We start from the raw sequence: 17259 nt of genomic DNA on the forward strand, positions 1-17259 counted from the left end.
CATCACCTGATAATCTCTTGCTAGAGACCCATTTGTTCCCAAGCTGCCAGATCTCCAAAGCTAAATATAGATACATGTGAGTATTGTAAGCAAGGGAGAAAATAGGAAAATACCAAAGGTGGTGGTCTAGACACAGTGTTACTAAATTCATTTTTAAGCCTGCTGGCTATGTTTGTTACATTAAAACCTATTGAAAGAGAAAAACTACAATCATTACTCTTTGACCTGGACATTCTTGGAAACAGGAGGGTCTTGGTTTTTTTTTTTTTTTAATTAATTTATTATTTATTTTTGGCTATGTTGGGTCTTCATTTCTGTGCGAGGGCTTTCTCTAGTTGCGGCAAGCGGGGGCCACTCTTCATCGCGATGCGCGGGCCTCTCACTATCGCGGCCTCTCGTTGCGGAGCACAGGCTGCAGACACGCAGGCTCAGTAGTTGTGGCTCACGGGCCTAGTTGCTCCGCGGCATGTGGGATCTTCCCAGACCAGGGCTCGAGCCCGTGTCCCCTGCATCGGCAGGCAGACTCTCAACCACTGCGCCACCAGGGAAACCCAGGCCTTGGTTTTATAAGAATCAACTCGTCTTCTGGAATGCCATTTACTTCGTACCATGTTTGCTTTCTTTGCTATTCCAATTTTAAAATCCTTTCCTCTAGTTAAGAATGTTAGCCAATATCCACTTAATAAGTTACTGTAAAATAATACTTTATTATATCAGGGATGAGCTTGGAGGGCTCAAGAACTGGTTTCTTATCAATGCCAAAGAGGAGATAGTTATTGGCAGAGAGTGAGGCCTACAGTGAATGGAGGTAGAAGGGCACCTCTATTTGATCACATCTTGAAATTATAGGGTTGTTGGGAAAATATTATCAAGTCTCCCTGAGAACTGGCAATGTTCTAAGTTGCTATACTTTTTGTCTTATTTTTGAAGCAAAGCATAAATACAGTCATAAGAAAAGAATCTGGGTCTTGTTTTTTCCACTTCCTATGATGACTTTAATGTGGTAGTCACTCCTTGATGTAAGAAAGGGATTAGACAATTAAGGAAGGAAGGTTTGCTTTATAATCAGTGACATGACCCGCAAATACCGTTTCTCCCTGCTACAGTCCTAGTACTTAGGACCATCACAGCCTGTCTATGGAGGATGGATTCAGTTGCAGAGAAATTAGTATGACTCTATGAATGATAGTACAATTTTCACTTTTTAGTCATCATTTATATTGATTTTCCCAGATATTATTCCTCTGAAAATTGTCTTCAAAAAAGAACAACAGCCAGGCGCCCTTTCTGGCCAAGGTAAGGTCAAATCTGCTTCCTCTGGTCATGGGTAGAGAAACTTTGAATCAAACTCTCTATTGGAGGAGGCAAGGTCAATGTTACTGGGAATCTGTAACTAGGGTTGCCAGATGTAGCGAATAAAAACACAGGACACCCAATTAAATTTGAATTTCAGGTAAACAACGAAAAATTTTTTAGTATAGCTGTGTACCACATGTGGCTATTCAAATTTAAATTAATTAAAATTAAATAAAATGTAAAATGCAATTCCCCACTTGCACTAGCCATATTGTCAAATGTTACATGTGGCTAGTGGCTACTGTACGTACTGGACAGTGCAGATCAGCGTGGATTAGAGAAAATTTCCATCATCAGAGAAAGTTCCGTTGGACAGTGCTGCTTACAGCAAACCAGGAAGATGGAGCCAGGTCCGCAGGTAGATAGGCTAGGCTCGCAAGCTCTTGACATTCCATCTCTTCCTTCTTCACATATACAAATGCAGGGGATCCCCAAAGACCATAGGGAAAGGGGTAGCCCAACCCTCTGCCTATGAGCAGGGCTGATCACTCAGGATCTCAGCAGAACCAGTTGTTAAATTCTCTGCCTAGCTGCTCCTGAGAGAAATAAATCCTTTATGTTTGTATAGAGCTTTGCAGAAAACGGAGAATTTCCAAGTCCACACAGGATTTTTTTTTTCCTGCAGTAGCGGTGGGTGGTAAGCGGGCCCATGAGAGAAATGAGAACATGCAAGGAAAACCGGTACCAGAAGCAATTGTCTCATGCTACAGTGGGGTCCTCACACTTGAGCATGCATCAGAATCTCCTGGAGGGCTTGTGAAAACACAGATTGCTGGCCCCCCAGCCCCAAAGCTCCTGGCTCAGTAGGTCTGGGCTGGGGCCCAAAGATTTGTATTTCTCACAAATACCCAGGTCAAAAATGCCGGTCCGGGGACCACACTTTGAAAACCACTGCTCTTGTGTCATGGCCCTACCCCAGCCTAATGATGCAAGGAGTTGGGCTTTTTGTTCCTCTGACCCTGTGGACAGCTTACTCTACTAGGGCTGCTTTGACAAACTACATCTGTTCACTCATTGGGATCATTACCACATTTATTATCCTTTGTGCAGCTTTTATCCATCAGCTGCTTCGATAGTAAATTGAAGTGAAAGCAATGTCTTTGCATCTGACTGTGGTGTGCCCACATCGTGGTCTGGCCAAGTTCACTGGGTAGATGTTTTAAATCCTCATTTATATATATACAAACTGAGCTTTAGAAAAAGAAAAAGGAAATCATTCACTCAGGGTCACAGAGCTAGTGAGAAGTGGAACCAGGATATGAATCCAAGGTTTCCAATTTCAATTTTGGTATTAAGAATGCCCAGGGGGACTTCCCTAGTGGCACAGTGGTTAAGACGCTGTGCTCCCAATGCAAGGGACCTGGGTTCAATCCCTGGTCAGGGAACTAGATCCCACGTGCATGCTTCAACTAAGAGTTTGCATGCCACAAGTAAGGAGCCCTCGAGTCGCAACTAAGGAGCCTGCCTGCCACAACTAAGACCCAGAGCAACCAAATAAATTAATTAATTTAAAAAAAGAATGCCAAGGGATTTGTGAAGTGTTCTGAGCTTCATGATATTTAAAAATGATAGTGAAGTCTGTTCTAATTTCAGTTGTAAAGGCCTCCAAATGTGGACGAGGTGTCTGGGGCAGTGAGTGGAGATCAGCTGGGCCTGTTTCAACATCAGCTATTTTGTTGTTTTATCACTCAGCTGACTAGTTCACCTGCTACAATGGTGGTTTTCACCATTTTATAGCTTTCCATTTTTTTTTTTTTTTTTTTTTTTTTTTTTTTGCATTACGCGGGCCTCTCACTGTTGTGGCCTCTCCCGTTGCGAAGCACAGGCTCTGGACGCGCAGGTTCAGCGGCCATGGCTCACGGGCCCAGCCGCTCCGCGGCATGTGGGATCTTCCCAGACCGGGGCACGAACCCGTGTCCCCTGCATCGGCAGGCGGACTCTCAACCACTGCGCCACCAGGGAAGCCCTAGCTTTCCATTTTTTAAAAAATTATTTATTTATTTATTTTTGGCTGCATTGGGTCTCCTTTGCTGTGCGTGGGCTTTTTCTAGTTGCGGCGAGCGGGGGCTACTCTTCCCGGCAGTGCGCAGGCTTCTCATTGCGGTGGCTTCTCTTGTTGCAGAGCACGGGCTCTAGGGCACACGGGCTTAGTTGCTCTGCAGCATGTGGCATCTTCCCGGACCAGGGCTCGAACCCGTGTCTCCTGAGTTGGCAGGAGGATTCTTAACCACTGCACCATGAGGGAAACCCCAGCTTTCAATGATTTTTATTCCACGCTTCAACTCAACGGCTTATTGGTTAAAGAGAGGATCAAGAATACTGATTTAGTGAACAGAGTGAGCTACTGAACTGTGCACTTAAAAATGGTTAAACTGGTTTAAAAAAATAGAATGAAGGCGCTAATGAGGGACATAAACACAGTCATTCTGGATTTTGACCTCAGACCTGTAAGGTATATTCATATCATTGCTTAGTACATCAGGATAGCTCTAGTTCTTCAGAACAGAAGTTAAAAGGAGAAATTTGTACCCAGTTTGGCTTTTTCTTTATGGGTAATAAAATTATCCAAACCCACAGAGTGTTATTTCTGGAGAAGTACTTGCAAAGAGCAGCCAGAAAGTACTCACGTCTCCTCTTTTAGGAACAAAACATGAAAATTATAATAATAATAATAATAATAAGGTAATTGATTTTTTTATAGTGCAAAATTCCAGAATTCCAAATATCAGGTCACAGAAGCAGTTTGGAGGGTTGTAACACATAGTGAAATTTCAATCTACATATTAATACACATTTGGTCCCCAAACACAATATTATGATGACATTTTGAAATTGTAGATAAACTATGCTCTTTCTTGCGTACTTTTTTTCTTGCCTACTTAATTTAAGATAAGCAGCAGGTATCACTTGTTAAATGGGAACAAATAGAACTTTGTCCGTATATGTTATGAATGTTACTAAACAATACATTAAAATGGAAATTATAATGCAATCTTTAATAGTATACTGATCTAAATTCAGTTTTTTAAACTTAAAGTTGCTTCCTCTTATACTCCACACTAAGATAACACAGTGATTTAGCATTTCCGTGGGGGGTTGCTGAGATTATAGATTTCTGTGAATGCAGTTTATAAGGGTGGAGAGTGGAAGGAAGTGTGTGGGGTGACTACCGTGGAGAGGGTAGGATAGGTTGGTGTGTGTCCGAGTGTGCGTTTTCCGTCAGGGCTTGTCTGCGACACCATTTCTAGTGCAAATAATAGAAATCCAATTCAAGCCAGTTTAAGAACAGAGGGATTTATTGGCTCAGGAAAGTGGCATATCCAGAGATAGAGCTTGTCTCAGGGACTCTAAGGTGTCAAATGACATCCTAAGGGCTATCTGTCACCCCTTCTCTCCCCTTAACTCTGCGTTTCTCTTTATATTGGTCTCTTTATTGCCTAAATATTCTTCCATGTAGTGGGGGAAGAAGGCAAACTCCTGTTATCCCAGCTTAGTTGACCCCAGAGATGAGAGCTTCTCTCTTCTACAATCCATGGGTGGATGGACAACCAGATGATAGGAAGCAAGAAAGGACAGAAGAAGGAGATAAAACTCCAGGGAAAAATCCCATTGGGCTCAGCTTGGTTCATGCTCCCACCTCCAGTGACTGGGGAGATGGAGTGTCATGATTGGCCAGGCCTTGAGGACATGCCACCCTTGTCGTGGGATGGGGATAGAGAACCACACAAGTAGGAGAAAGGCAATTCCACATAACAAAGGGGCTTCTGTTACCAGAAGAAAGAGGGCTGAGGTGCTGGACAAAGACAAGGTACAGGGACTTCCCTGGCGGCCTAGTGGTTAAGACTCCGAGCTTCCACTGCAGGGGGCGCGGGTTTGATCCCTGTTCGGGGAACTAAGATCCTGCATGCCTCGAGGCAAGGCGGAAAAAAAAAAAAAAAAAGACCAGCTACAGACAGTGGCTCTGGTGTGTGTGTGTGTGTGTGTGTGTGTGTGTGTGTGTGTGTGTGTGTGTGTGTGTGTGTGTGTGTGTGTGTGTGTGTGTGTGTGTGTGTGTAAGCTAGAGGTCTTCAGGATCTCCAAATAATAGCTTGGAAAACAGTTTGAGCTCCTGAGCTGGATATCCTCCATTTGTCTCTCCAGATCCCATCTGAAGGGTGGCTCCTTCTGGTTGGGTCCAGTCAATGGGGACACGGGCAGGAAATTGGAGGCAGGAAGAGAGGTCGGGGTATTTACTCCCCCAGCTCCTGCTTGCGTGGCTGGGCTGGACAGCGGCTGTTTCCCTCTAGCGAAGGCCACACCTCCTAGCAGGCAGCCCTCTCCCTGAGCTACAACTGCCACCACTTTCGGTGGGTGACCCCTCCCTCCTCTTGCCCCTTCAGGCCTAGGTGTGAGGCTGCTTCCTCCTCTTGCCCTGGTGTGTTTCCCCATCCCTCGTTGATTTCCTCTAACCCTGCAGCTCACTTTGTACTTCGTCTCTTTATTAAACTCTCCCCGACTCCACTTTTTTGAGCATGCCATCTCTTTCCTGCACAGACCTGCTTGGTACTCTGCCCACCTGCCACACCACCACAGTTCCAGTCCTCCCAGATTCCCTCTTCTAAATAGTTCTGCGAGAGCTTTGCTTTAGGCTCCTGTGCTCTCACACATCATCCTGGTCAGGGCTGTCACCTCAGCCAGCCTGTGTCTGCAGAGGTTTGGGGTCAGGGGATTTTTGCTCTCTAGAACTTTGCTCCCAGCAATGGATGCAAGGCCCTCCTTTAATTTTCCAAAGACAGACTCACAATATTTGACAAACATTTACTGAAGGTGTAGGGAAAATAGAGAAATAACAAGGTAGAAAAGGAAAGCAAAACTGAGTCTGAAAGCTCCGGGGTCTCGAGTCTCCCTAGAGAGCTGTGTGTGCCCTTGGGAACCGCTCTCTAGTTCCTGGGGCCCTGAACAAATCCCTTTTAATAGGCCAGTTTGCACCTGGCAAGAGACTTTGTACTGATTCCCTGGGAATGTGCAAAAGGTCACCTCAGCAGGCCTGATCAGCATAAGCGACTTCTTTGAGGTGCAGATGGAGCTGGTGTATTGGCAGGAACTGACTACTCAAGTGTTCAGGACTTTAATTGATTTTAAGAGAGGGGCTGACAAAACCGCTGCTGTCGTTTGCTGCCTAAAGGCAGAAAGAAGCCAAACAGTTAAAGAATGTCAGCTGTGTTAATTATAAGAAAATGCATTTAACGTGTGAACATTTTCTGGCTCCCTCTGTAGCCCTGGAGATGGCTGCAGACAAGGCTCATGGCCCCCGTTTGGTTTTTAACCAGAGATTTCAACAATGAGAGGAGAAAAGTGTGTTGTGTAGTTTTGTGACCGAATCCAAGCTCGGTCTGCTCACTGCACAGCAGGACAGTAATAGGGAGATGAGGTGTTGAGGCAAGGAATAGCGACTTTATTCAGAAAGCTGGGTGTCCGAGAAGATGGCGGGCTAGCATCCCAGAATACCATCTTATGGGGTCTGGATACTAGTTTCTTTCATAGAACAGAGATGGGGAGAAGGTGAGGAAGTAAAGCAAAAAGGCCATAAGCCTTGCAAAACATCTCCTGGTTTGGCCAGCCTCAGGGAGGGGCTGTGTTTATTTCTTCTTTTCTGCAGCCATTCACAGGTGGGCAGGGTCAGGGTGTTTCCCTGTGAGCTGAACAAAGGCACTTTAGTTTAACATTCAGGCAGAGGGTCAGGGTTCCCTGAGGGAGGCCATTATGTATGCTTAAGGCTATAGACAGCGTCCTTTTAGTGATTATAGTAACAAAAGCAATGAAAAGCAAAGGTTAAAGTAAAAGAAACAGATGCAACATGGAGTCAGATTTTGCTCTTCCCTGTTGCAGTTTTGTGTTAAAAAGCTTTACATTCCCAAGTCTTTTGAGGACTGGAGACTCGGGGGAGGTGGGGCTGGCAAAAGAGAGGGGATGTACTTGAATGTCCCCTAAATGAAGAAGCAACCTGCAAAACTCCAGGTGCCGCTGACATTCTCTGGGACCCGGGGGATCAGGGAAGAGGTTACCTTCACCCCCATCCTCCAGCCTGCGTCTCAGGCAGCATATGAGTAACCCTGTAAATTAGGGCGGACATGAATGGGATTTTAGTAGCGATGTGTGGGAGTCTCTAGAATCTGGCAAAAGAGAAATAATTTTATTTAGTCTTCAAGAGAAAAATCAGCTATGCTAGCCTCTGAAGTAGCACTCACTATCCAATAGGACTTCCTGTGGTGTCGGCTGGAAAAAAAAATGCACGATGCGAGAGTTGTGACTTACGTTTTATTTGGGGCAAAATGAGGACTATAGCCTGGGAGACAGCCTCTCAGCTAGCTCTGAGGAACTGCTGCAGAGAGGTAGGGGGAGAGGTCAGTATTATAGATGATTTTAGTGAGGGGGGTACATGCAAGCAAGCACACATTTTGGCAGAAGGTTGCTGCCAGTTACGAGGAGCAGATGTCTCTGTTCGTGAGTTTAGTGCTTTTCTAGATATGAGAAGATGCAAGAAATTGGGCTCATAAAATCTTCTCCTGAAAATATCTATCCGAAGCCCTGTTCTGCCAGTTCTTCCCACAGCACAGAGTGCCTCATTCCTGGTCTCCACCCTGAACTCTTTTCAGGAGGGTGTTGAAGGGCAGCCACTGCAGTGGCTAGAGACTTCGTTCTTGTAAAACCAGGTGGAGAACAACAGTTTTTAGTTGGCAGTGGAAATGTTCAGTGTCTGTGCTGTTCCATTGGGGTAGCCACTAGCCACATGTGGCTATCGGGCACTTGAAATGTGGCTAGTGGAACTGAGGAACTGAATTTTTAATTTAATTAAATTTAAATAGCCACATGTGGCTAGCGTCTACCAACTTAGACATCATAGCAAAGTATGCAAAATACATCTTTTTTTTTTGTGGTATGCGGGCCTCTCACTGCTGTGGCCTCTCCCGTTGCGGAGCACAGGCTCTGGACGCGCAGGCTCAGCGGCCATGGCCCACGGGCCCAGCCGCTCCGCGGCACGTGGGATCTTCCCAGACCGGGGCACGAACCTGTGTCCCCTGCATCGGCAGGCGGACTCTCAACCACTGCGCCACCAGGGAAGCCCTGCAAAATACATCTTGATTTGGGGCAGAAGACTAGGAGATTTATATAGGCTTAGGTTTGACTAATAGTCACAAAGTTAGGCCTGTATACACACAATATTATATATTGTATAATAAAGATTTAGACAACCTACTGGTCATGCCATGTGATGGTGATGGAACAGGAGGAAGAGAAGAAAGCCTGGGTCTGTAGCCAGAGGAGGTGGTTGAAGAAAAAGCACCAAGGCCTGGGTGGGAGGAAATTGGTGAAGAACATGAGGAATCAATATACAAGTGCATACGGGGGCCTGGCCTTGCCCAGGGAGAAGCTGCAGGTGTATGGCCAGTTGGTCCCACCCTCAAGGGGCTTACCATCTTTGGAGTTGAGACAAGATCTGTCCGCATAAAATGCACAGTGAGCAAGACAGGCCATAATGCCAGAGTTATGCCAAACAAATAAATACATATGTAAATATGCAAACACACAAATAAATATGTAAATATATAAATACAGTGTGGATCCGAGAAGGGAGAGATCTGGGTCAGCCACAGGTGTTAGGACCAGATGGCCTGGACTAATTGCTGGCTCTGCCACTGGTTGTGTGACCTTGGGCAAGTCCTTTACTATCTTTGTGCTCTGATTCCTCCTCAGAAAATGGAAATGATAAAAGTGCCACTCTCAAAGGGTTGCTGTGGGGATTAAAAGACATACTAGACATGCAGTGCTTGGAACAATGCCTGGAACGCAGTAAGTGCTCATGAAGTCTCAGCAATGACCGAAGGGCAGAGGAAATGGCGGAGTAGGGAAAGGGGCACTGGCTTTCGTGACCTCCATCCACGAAGGCACCTCCTTTCATTGTAACTGAAACTGCTCGTGAACAATTTGATACTGAGCAGAGTTGTTATTTATGGTGTAACGAGCTATTTTCAAATGCACTCACATAGCAAAAGTCAGGGAAAAATAAGTAAAACACGTTTGTAGGTAAATGTCCCCAGGAGCAGAGCCTGAGATGAGGATTCAGGTTTCTTCAGGAGGAAGGGCAGGGTGGGAGCAGGACAGGGAAGGGGAGGAAGGCAAGCAAAGGATGATCTTGAGCGAAGTCCCAGTCGAGGCCAGATCCCCAGGGGAGCTCTTGAGGGTAAACTAACCCCAAGAGTTTGTCCCAGATCCAAGCCAGGCAGCTGGGCTTTAATATGCCCACACCTGGCAGTCATTGGCTGAGTTCTCCCCCAGGAAGCCTACAACCCCAGGCACGTGTCTACCCTCTGCACTATGGGCAAAGCAGTGTCAAAAGCCCAGAGGGCAGAAAAAACACACAAAACTGTCGGGAGGGTCGCACAGAAACAGTAAAGGGGATGAAGCACCTGAGCTTGGCTGCTGAGCGCTGTGGGTTTTGCTGAAGGAGGCTGGGCTGGGAACTGATTACGGTAAATTGATGACGCTGATTGCTGAAGGCTCACGCTTCCGAGCAGCTGATTTCAACGTTCGGGCTGTATAAGATGCCTGGAGGAATTGCTTAGAATGCAGATTCCCGGGCCCCACCGGCAGAAATTCTGATTCAGTTGGTAGTGTCCAGGAAAGCTCATTGTTAACATGCTCCCCAGATAACACGGATGTGGGGGCGGGGATCCTCGGGCCACGCCCTGAGCACCACTGCTTAGGGGACTGACTGTTGGAGGCTGGCGAGGGGGCGGGGCAGGGCGGGCGGGTGGGGGGCGGCTAGCTGGGGCCGGGTTTCCAGGAGCGCTGAGTCAGTGTTACCAGGAGCTCACTTGTGAACCCACGTGGAAAAGCGCGGAAACAGCCTCGTGAGATGCCTGCCAGGGGTGGATAGTCAGGGAGAGGATGCAGAAGCACAACCGCCCCGGGCGCGGGAGCGCTCGTTATGTGAGCCCTGAGGGCAGCGGGGGATGTGATTTGCGGAACTACAATCAGGTGGTGTCTTAGCACGCACGAGGAGACTAGGATTCGAGCACAAGCAGTTTACTTGGGAGGTGAAACCCGGAAGCACCAGCAGGAAAGTGGGGAAAAGAGGAGGAGGGAAGGCAGTCAGGACAAGTTATTGGTGTCAGTGAGCAGGTGACGACTGGGGACAGCAGGCAGCCTGGGGAGCACGCATCTCCAAGTGGCTCCACTTGGCGGTGAGAAACTGGGATGTTGTGCGGTCGGGTCCCTTTCATCAGTGATTGAGGACCGCTCCCTGGAACTCCTGGCTGCCCTGGGTGTGTGGTGCGCACTCTGCAGAAGCTGGTGGTGAAAGGCTGTCAGCCTGCGTGGGACTGAGCGCTGAGCCCACACGGGCAGGACACCTACGGTGCTGCCAGGGCGGCTGGGAATTGCTCACCTCACAACAAGGACAGTCTCTTATGAAATCGCCTGCCGCCCGCGGGGTTGGTGTTAGGCGGGCCTGCTGGTCTGCAGCCAGAGGGCAAGCTTCGCCCGCGGGCCCTCATCCCTCAGCCGCGGGCTTCGAGGCCTTCGTCGGTCTGTGCAGCCTGGCTGGATTTCCAGGACCGCCTCGGCCTAAGGATGGTAAGGGGTCCACGTCCTGCAGATCATGAGGTTCCAGAAGATTTACGCTGCTTCTGCTCTGGAATTAGCATCCGCAAGGTAAGGAGGAGGCAACAGCGACCACCCACCCTTGCCTAGTATATTTTCTGTTTACTCCGTTGCTGGATCTCGGAGCCGCGCTGGGTTCTCTGAAAATCCACCCGTTCCCCCATTGCACCAGGCTGAGCGTAAGAGCAAAGCTGTGAGAGGCAGCCAGCCTTCGTGGAGTTCCTTCTTGAACTGCCTTGTCTGTTTCTTCCTGGTTTAATCTCTGGCCTTGATCGTGTGCCACTGTCTTTTTTTTTTTTAATACAATAGATTGGTACAGTGCCCGGTACAAGGTAACTGAGCATTAAATGTTATTTTTTTATTATTAAATTTATTTATTTATGGCTGCGTTGGGTCTTTGTTGCTGTGTGCGGGCTTTCTCTAGTTGCGGCGAGTGGGGGCCACTCTTCGTTGAGGTGCGTAGGCTTCTCATTGCAGTGGTTTCTCTTGTTGCGGAGCATGGGCTCTAGGTGCGTGAGCTTCAGTAGTTGTAGCACGCGGGCTCAGTAGTTGTGGCTCGCGGGTTCTAGAGCGCAGACTCAGTAGTGTGGTGCATGGGCTTAGTTGCTCTGTGGCATGTGGGATCTTCCTGGACCAGGGCTCGAACCCGTGTCCCTGCATTGGCAGGCGGATTCCTAAGCGATGCGCCACCAGGGAAGTCCCCCACTGTCTCTTTTATTTACCTTTCTTGCCTTACGGTGCTGATGAGAGCGTGAGGAGAATGCTACACCCATCCTAATCATCACCCATGAGGTGACAGTGGGAGTGATGGGAAATAGGAGAGAATGACAAGGACAATTTGACCTAGCAAGAAAGGGATCCCCAGGCATGTGTCCAGAGTTTAGGAAAAAAGATTTTTAAAAATCTACCAAAAATATGGGCATGAGTTCATGGTCAGAGAATCCAAAAGATAGAGATGAGCAAGAGAAAATGGTTGCTAAAAAAACCTGTTTGTGATACATCACCACAAAGGAGGCTGGAGAAGAGAGAAAATGGGGCAGATCTAAGGAAACCATCAAGGCTGCACAGAGGGCTCTAGATAGCTTTGATTTTAAAGCGATATGTACAAAACCAGAAATCTGGCATCATTAAAGGAGAAACACAAAGCATGTCATAAATTTCTCAGGATCGAAATCAAAAGACCAGAATAAGCTCAGATTTGAGAACAATAGTAATGATAGCAATAAAAAAGCTTTTATGTTCTATTTGAAACAGGAAGAAGGAAAGGATGGGTCTCCTTGGGGCGAGTGAAGTGATACAAAAAATGGCAGAGAGAAGCAGCACACAGTTTCTGGTTTGTCCTTTTTCTTACTGTTTATTAAGGCCAGTGCTCTTTAACCTGGAAAGGGTGAAAGACTCTTGGTTAAACTAGGGGTCGGTGAAGAAATTAAAAAGAGGCCTTGGGTGTTTGGAACAAGTTCACGTCAGGCACTCTGTAGGTGGAAGGGGTTGTCATGGGGGGTAGGGTATTCTGTTTTGTACAAGTTGTCAATGTCAAAGAAGTGTTGTCTCACAAAAAGAGAGGGGGAAATGAAGGATCTGAAAACCATGGCAAATGAAAGGTTCTGGGTGGGTTTAGCCTGGAAAGGGGGAGACCTGCAGGAAGGCCATCCAAGCTTGGAGAAGGACTAGAGCGCACTGTAATAGGGTGGAGAGTGTAGCTGAGCCCAGTGGGTTGACATTCTGGGGAAGGCCAATTCAGTATTAAAAGTTCCGAAGGCTTCGAAGTAATTACCATTGACTAACTGCCTCAAAGCAACGATGTCTCCATAACAGTAAAGTTCAAACCGAGAGTACCTGAATTTGTCGAGACTGTTGTGGACAGAATTTTCTAACAGGGTATGAGGTTAGGTTAGGATCCCAGGCATTTGTTCTTAGCTTTTTCTAGGCCATGGACTCCTTTGAGAATCTGATAAAATGCCCTTTATGTTAAAATGCCCATCTGTGCCAACACACCACTTTTTATGTTCAAAATCAAGGAGTCCGCTTTCCCTAAAATGGGATTGTGGTCCCCAGGTTCAGAAGCCCACATCTAAAGGGATTCTTCTCTCTCTAAAATGCAGCGATTCTAAACCCTTTCCCTAGAAGTTGCCCTTTCACGAATCTCTCCCCAGAGGTCTTTTGTAAACATTTTCATCGCTCGATTAAAAAAAAAAATGGACAGGGCGTTCACCTAATTCATGAAACCAGCTGAGTGTTCAGGGCGACCCAAAACTTTGTTTCTTAATGTATGATTTCTGTCATGTGGCAGAACTTTCTCTCAACACCTGTGTGTTTGACACTTGCCACACACGATCCAATGCCAAATCTCAAAGGTTCGACTTTTTAAAAAAAATCATGAAAGGACTAATTCCAAGTTGTTTGCCCTTGGCTTTCCCTGTGTCGGCTTCAGGTCAAAGCCATGTTGTAATACACAGAAGCACCACCAGATGGCACCATTGGGAAAGTCTTGCTTTGCTAGTTGGTTTCCCAGCTCTGACGTCTATTCTAAACATAGCCTGGTAAAATGCTTATGGAAGAGGGAAGAGAATCTATTATGGGGGAGGAAAAACACCAATGACAAGACAGCCCTGGCACTTTCTTGGATTTGGGTATACAGAGTCAAGCTTTGATTACTTCTACTTCTTAATTGTCCGCTGTGGGAGGCAGATGCATAGATTTATGTAAAACGTAAGCATTTCTTACATCCACATACATACATATTCTGCCTCTGCTGATGCTCTGTGTGATTTAGAAGCTGCTCATAAGTTGGGGGAAGAGCCTCTTCCTCTTTTGAATTGTAAACTTGCACATTCATTCTTTTATCGCGTCTGTCTCCTACTTCACTTCCAGTAAGTTTATTCGGTTTGCATGGAAACATCACAAAAGGCCTTTCTGGGAAAGGAAAATCTCGGTTACATCAGCTCTCTCTGCTGTGAACATCAGGCCAGTTGGAAAGATGAAAGGGAAAGGAGAGGGCAGAAGTGAGCATGGATGGAAAGCAGGATTATCCCTGAAATTGACGTGTCTGTTCGATCGTCTCTTGCTCCTTCCAGCTTTTTCTTAAAAAATAAGTTTTCTCAAAACCCGTGTTCGTGCTACATTAAGCCTCATGTTTCTGTTTCTCATTTTACTGCTTGGGATGGCATTTGCTGCCACTTGGTAAGCTTCCTTAAGAGAGGGAGTGATGTCGGTTAGACTACAGTTACCTGTGTTGAGAAAGGACCCTCCATTGTTTTGTGGTCTTTGGCAGGCAGCTAGCAGATGCCATGTCTCTTTGGGGCACAGCTTTGGCCAGCCTTCTCTTCATTTTTATACCTGCAAGTGGAAAATCACCACTTTAATGAGCCACATCCTCTGTGGAAAAAAATGTTTGCAATTACCCAACAGAGGAAAACGCCCTTTCTAAGATCTTTGAGAAGAGGTACTGCAGACCGCCCTCCACCCCCCCCCCCCACCAAATTCACAATGGGGGAATTCTTCTCGCCTTACATTCTATTTCAGAGATAGTTCTGCTAGAATCCTGCATTTCTGAGCGAAGAGTTGTGAAACAGAATTCTGGAGTGGTACAGCTGGGAGAAGCCAGGCATATTGGCATTGAGGAGGCATCTTCCTGGTCTGGCTCTGTGCTGGGCATCCAGGGCATGCAGAGAGTAAAGAGATACTGTTCCTCTCCTCCAGGAGCTTCCAACCTAGTGGGAAACACAAACATACAGAGACCCTATGTTATGCCTGGAATTATAGTTGAGTGCCAAGAGCAAAATAAAATCAAAGTACAGTTCTGCTTGGCTGGGCAGGGCTGCAGCAAGTGAAAATCTACTAAAATGCAGACTGTTAGCAAAGTCAAATTATCCTTTGTCCTCAAAATGTAGGTAAGTGGATGGATGTGGGCTATTTTTCTTCTTCTTTATACTTTTCTGTGCTTTGTAAAAATTCTAAAATAAGCACGTTTAGGTTTTTTGCCCTCATTATAAAAGTAAGTGGGAGTCTGAAGAGGAAAACGTATACTTTTTTTTTTGGTAACAGTCATACTAATGTTAACAAAAGCGAACACTTATTTGGTGGTTACTATGGTGCCAGGTACCATTCTAGGTGCTTTTATATATTAACTCATTTAATCTTTCTAGTCACCTTATGAAAGACGTGCTGTTATTAAACCCATTTTACAGAGCAAGCAGTTGAGGCACAGAGAAGTTAAGTAGCTTGCCTGGGTTGCCGTAGGATTTAAGTGGCGGGGCAGGCTGGCCCCAAAGTTGGAGTTAAACTAAATAAGTTTGGTGAACATTATGAAGGAAGAGTTTTTCCTCCTGAATTAATTTCCCAGAGAACTGAAGCTGGTCATCCTGTCTCAGGATTGGGCTGGGGAATGACATGTTCCTGGAGCAGGATGGGTCAGTAAGGGCAATGCTGGGATTGGAGGATCAGGCCTAAGAGGCTCAGTTACTTGGGGGAACCCGCAAGTATAGACCAAAGAGTTTCCAGCTGGTTGGCCTAGCCTGGCCTAAAGGGTTGTGGGAAATAGCAAGTCCTTCTCTAGAAAAGCTGCTCCCCCTGGGAGGGAGTGTGGCGGGGGTGGGGGGTGGGGGGGGTGGGGAGGGACAGAGTTGTGGCAGGTAAGCAGAGTGTCATGGAGAAAGGGATTGGGGTTTGGGTCAGGGGTTAGCGTTACATATTGGGGTTAGGGTTAGGGATTAGAGTCATGTGATAGGGTTTGGGGTGAGAGGATTGTGGGTAGAGTCTGGTACTTGGCTTAGGGATAAGGATTTGGGTAACCATCGGAGTTTAGGGCAAGAAAATACAATACGGAAATATCTTTGCATTCTCAAATGCTAATGGGATACATTCCTATGGTAGAAGTCTCTGGATTTGAAACACACCTTTATGTTTTTTTGAAGCACAGATTTTTTTGGTCTTTTTTATTATGGTAAGTCATATGGTCTGGTAACATAAAATTTACCATCTTAACCATTTTTAAGTGTGCAGTTCAATAGTTTTAAATGTATTCACATTGTTATGAGTCAAGTTCTCTAGAACTTTTTTTTAACATCTTTATTGGAGTATAATTGCTTTACAATGGTGTGTTAGTTTCTGCTTTATAACAAAGTGACTCAGTTATACATATACATATGTTCCCATATCTCTTCCCTCTTGCGTCTCCCTCCCTCCCACCCTCCCTATCCCACCCCTCCAGGCGGTCACAAAGCACCGAGCTGATCTCCCTGTGCTATGCGGCTGCTTCCCACTAGCTATCTATTTTACGTTTGGTAGTGTATATATGTCCATGCCACTCTCTCGCTTTGTCCCAGCTTACCCTTCCCCCTCCCCGTATCCTCAAGTCCATTCTCTAGTAGATCTGTGTCTTTATTCCCGTCTTGCCCCTAGGTTCTTCATGACCTTTTTTTCCCCTTAGATTCCATATATATGTGTTAGCATACGGTATTTGTTTTTCTCTTTCTGACTTACTTCACTCTGTATGACAGACTCTAGGTCCATCCACCTTGCCACAAATAACTCAATTTCCTTTCTTTTTATGGCTGAGTAATATTCCATTGTATATATGTGCCACATTTTCTGTATCCATTCATCTGTTGATGGACACAAACTGAAACACTATACCCGTCAAAAAACAACTCTCCTTCCCTCCAGCTTCCGGTAACCACCATTCTACTTCCTGTTTCTATGAGTCTGACTACTCTAGGTACTTATGTAAGTGGAATCATTCAGTCTTTTTGTGACTAGCTTATCTCACTTACCATAATAACCTCATAATGACCACAAGGTTCATCCATGTTATAACATGTGACAAGATCTCCTTCCCTTTTTAAAAAAATTAATTTATTTATTTTATTTATCTATTTTTGGCTGCATTGGGTCTTCGTTGCTGCACGCGGGCTATCTCTAGTTGCAGTGAGCTGGGGCTACTCTTCGTTGCGATACACGGACTTCTCATTGTGGTGACCTCTCTTGTTGGGGAGCATGGGCTCTAGGCACGTGGGCTCAGTAGTTGCAGCACGCAGGCTCAGTAGTTGTGGCGCACGGGTTAGTTGCTCCGTGGCATGTGGGATCTTCCCAGACCAGGGCTCGAACCTGTGTCCCCTGCATCGGCAGGCAGACTCTCAACCACTGCGCCACCAGGGAAGCCCTTCCTTCCTTTTTAAGGTTGATAATATTCCATTGTATGTGTATACTTTATTTTGTTTATCCTTTCATTTGTCAGTGGATATTTGGGTTGCTTCCACCTCA

At 46.2% G+C, this 17259-nt stretch overlaps 2 protein-coding genes across 2 annotated transcripts in view; one reads left to right on the top strand and one right to left on the bottom strand.

The window, feature by feature from the left end:
• Positions 1 to 17259, bottom strand: part of KLHL15 (kelch like family member 15) — a 475484-nt gene that overhangs the window by 326256 nt on the left and 131969 nt on the right. The gene's annotated exons all lie outside the window — the stretch shown is intronic.
• Positions 10507 to 17259, top strand: part of PDK3 (pyruvate dehydrogenase kinase 3) — a 138356-nt gene continuing 131603 nt past the window's right edge. The window contains exon 1 of the mRNA XM_033415094.2: positions 10507 to 11049. The gene's annotated coding sequence lies outside the window, so the exon portion shown is untranslated. The remainder of the gene's footprint in view (positions 11050 to 17259) is intronic.

The sequence above is a fragment of the Orcinus orca genome, chromosome X, assembly GCF_937001465.1.
Source record: "Orcinus orca chromosome X, mOrcOrc1.1, whole genome shotgun sequence".
NCBI lineage: Eukaryota > Metazoa > Chordata > Mammalia > Artiodactyla > Delphinidae > Orcinus > Orcinus orca.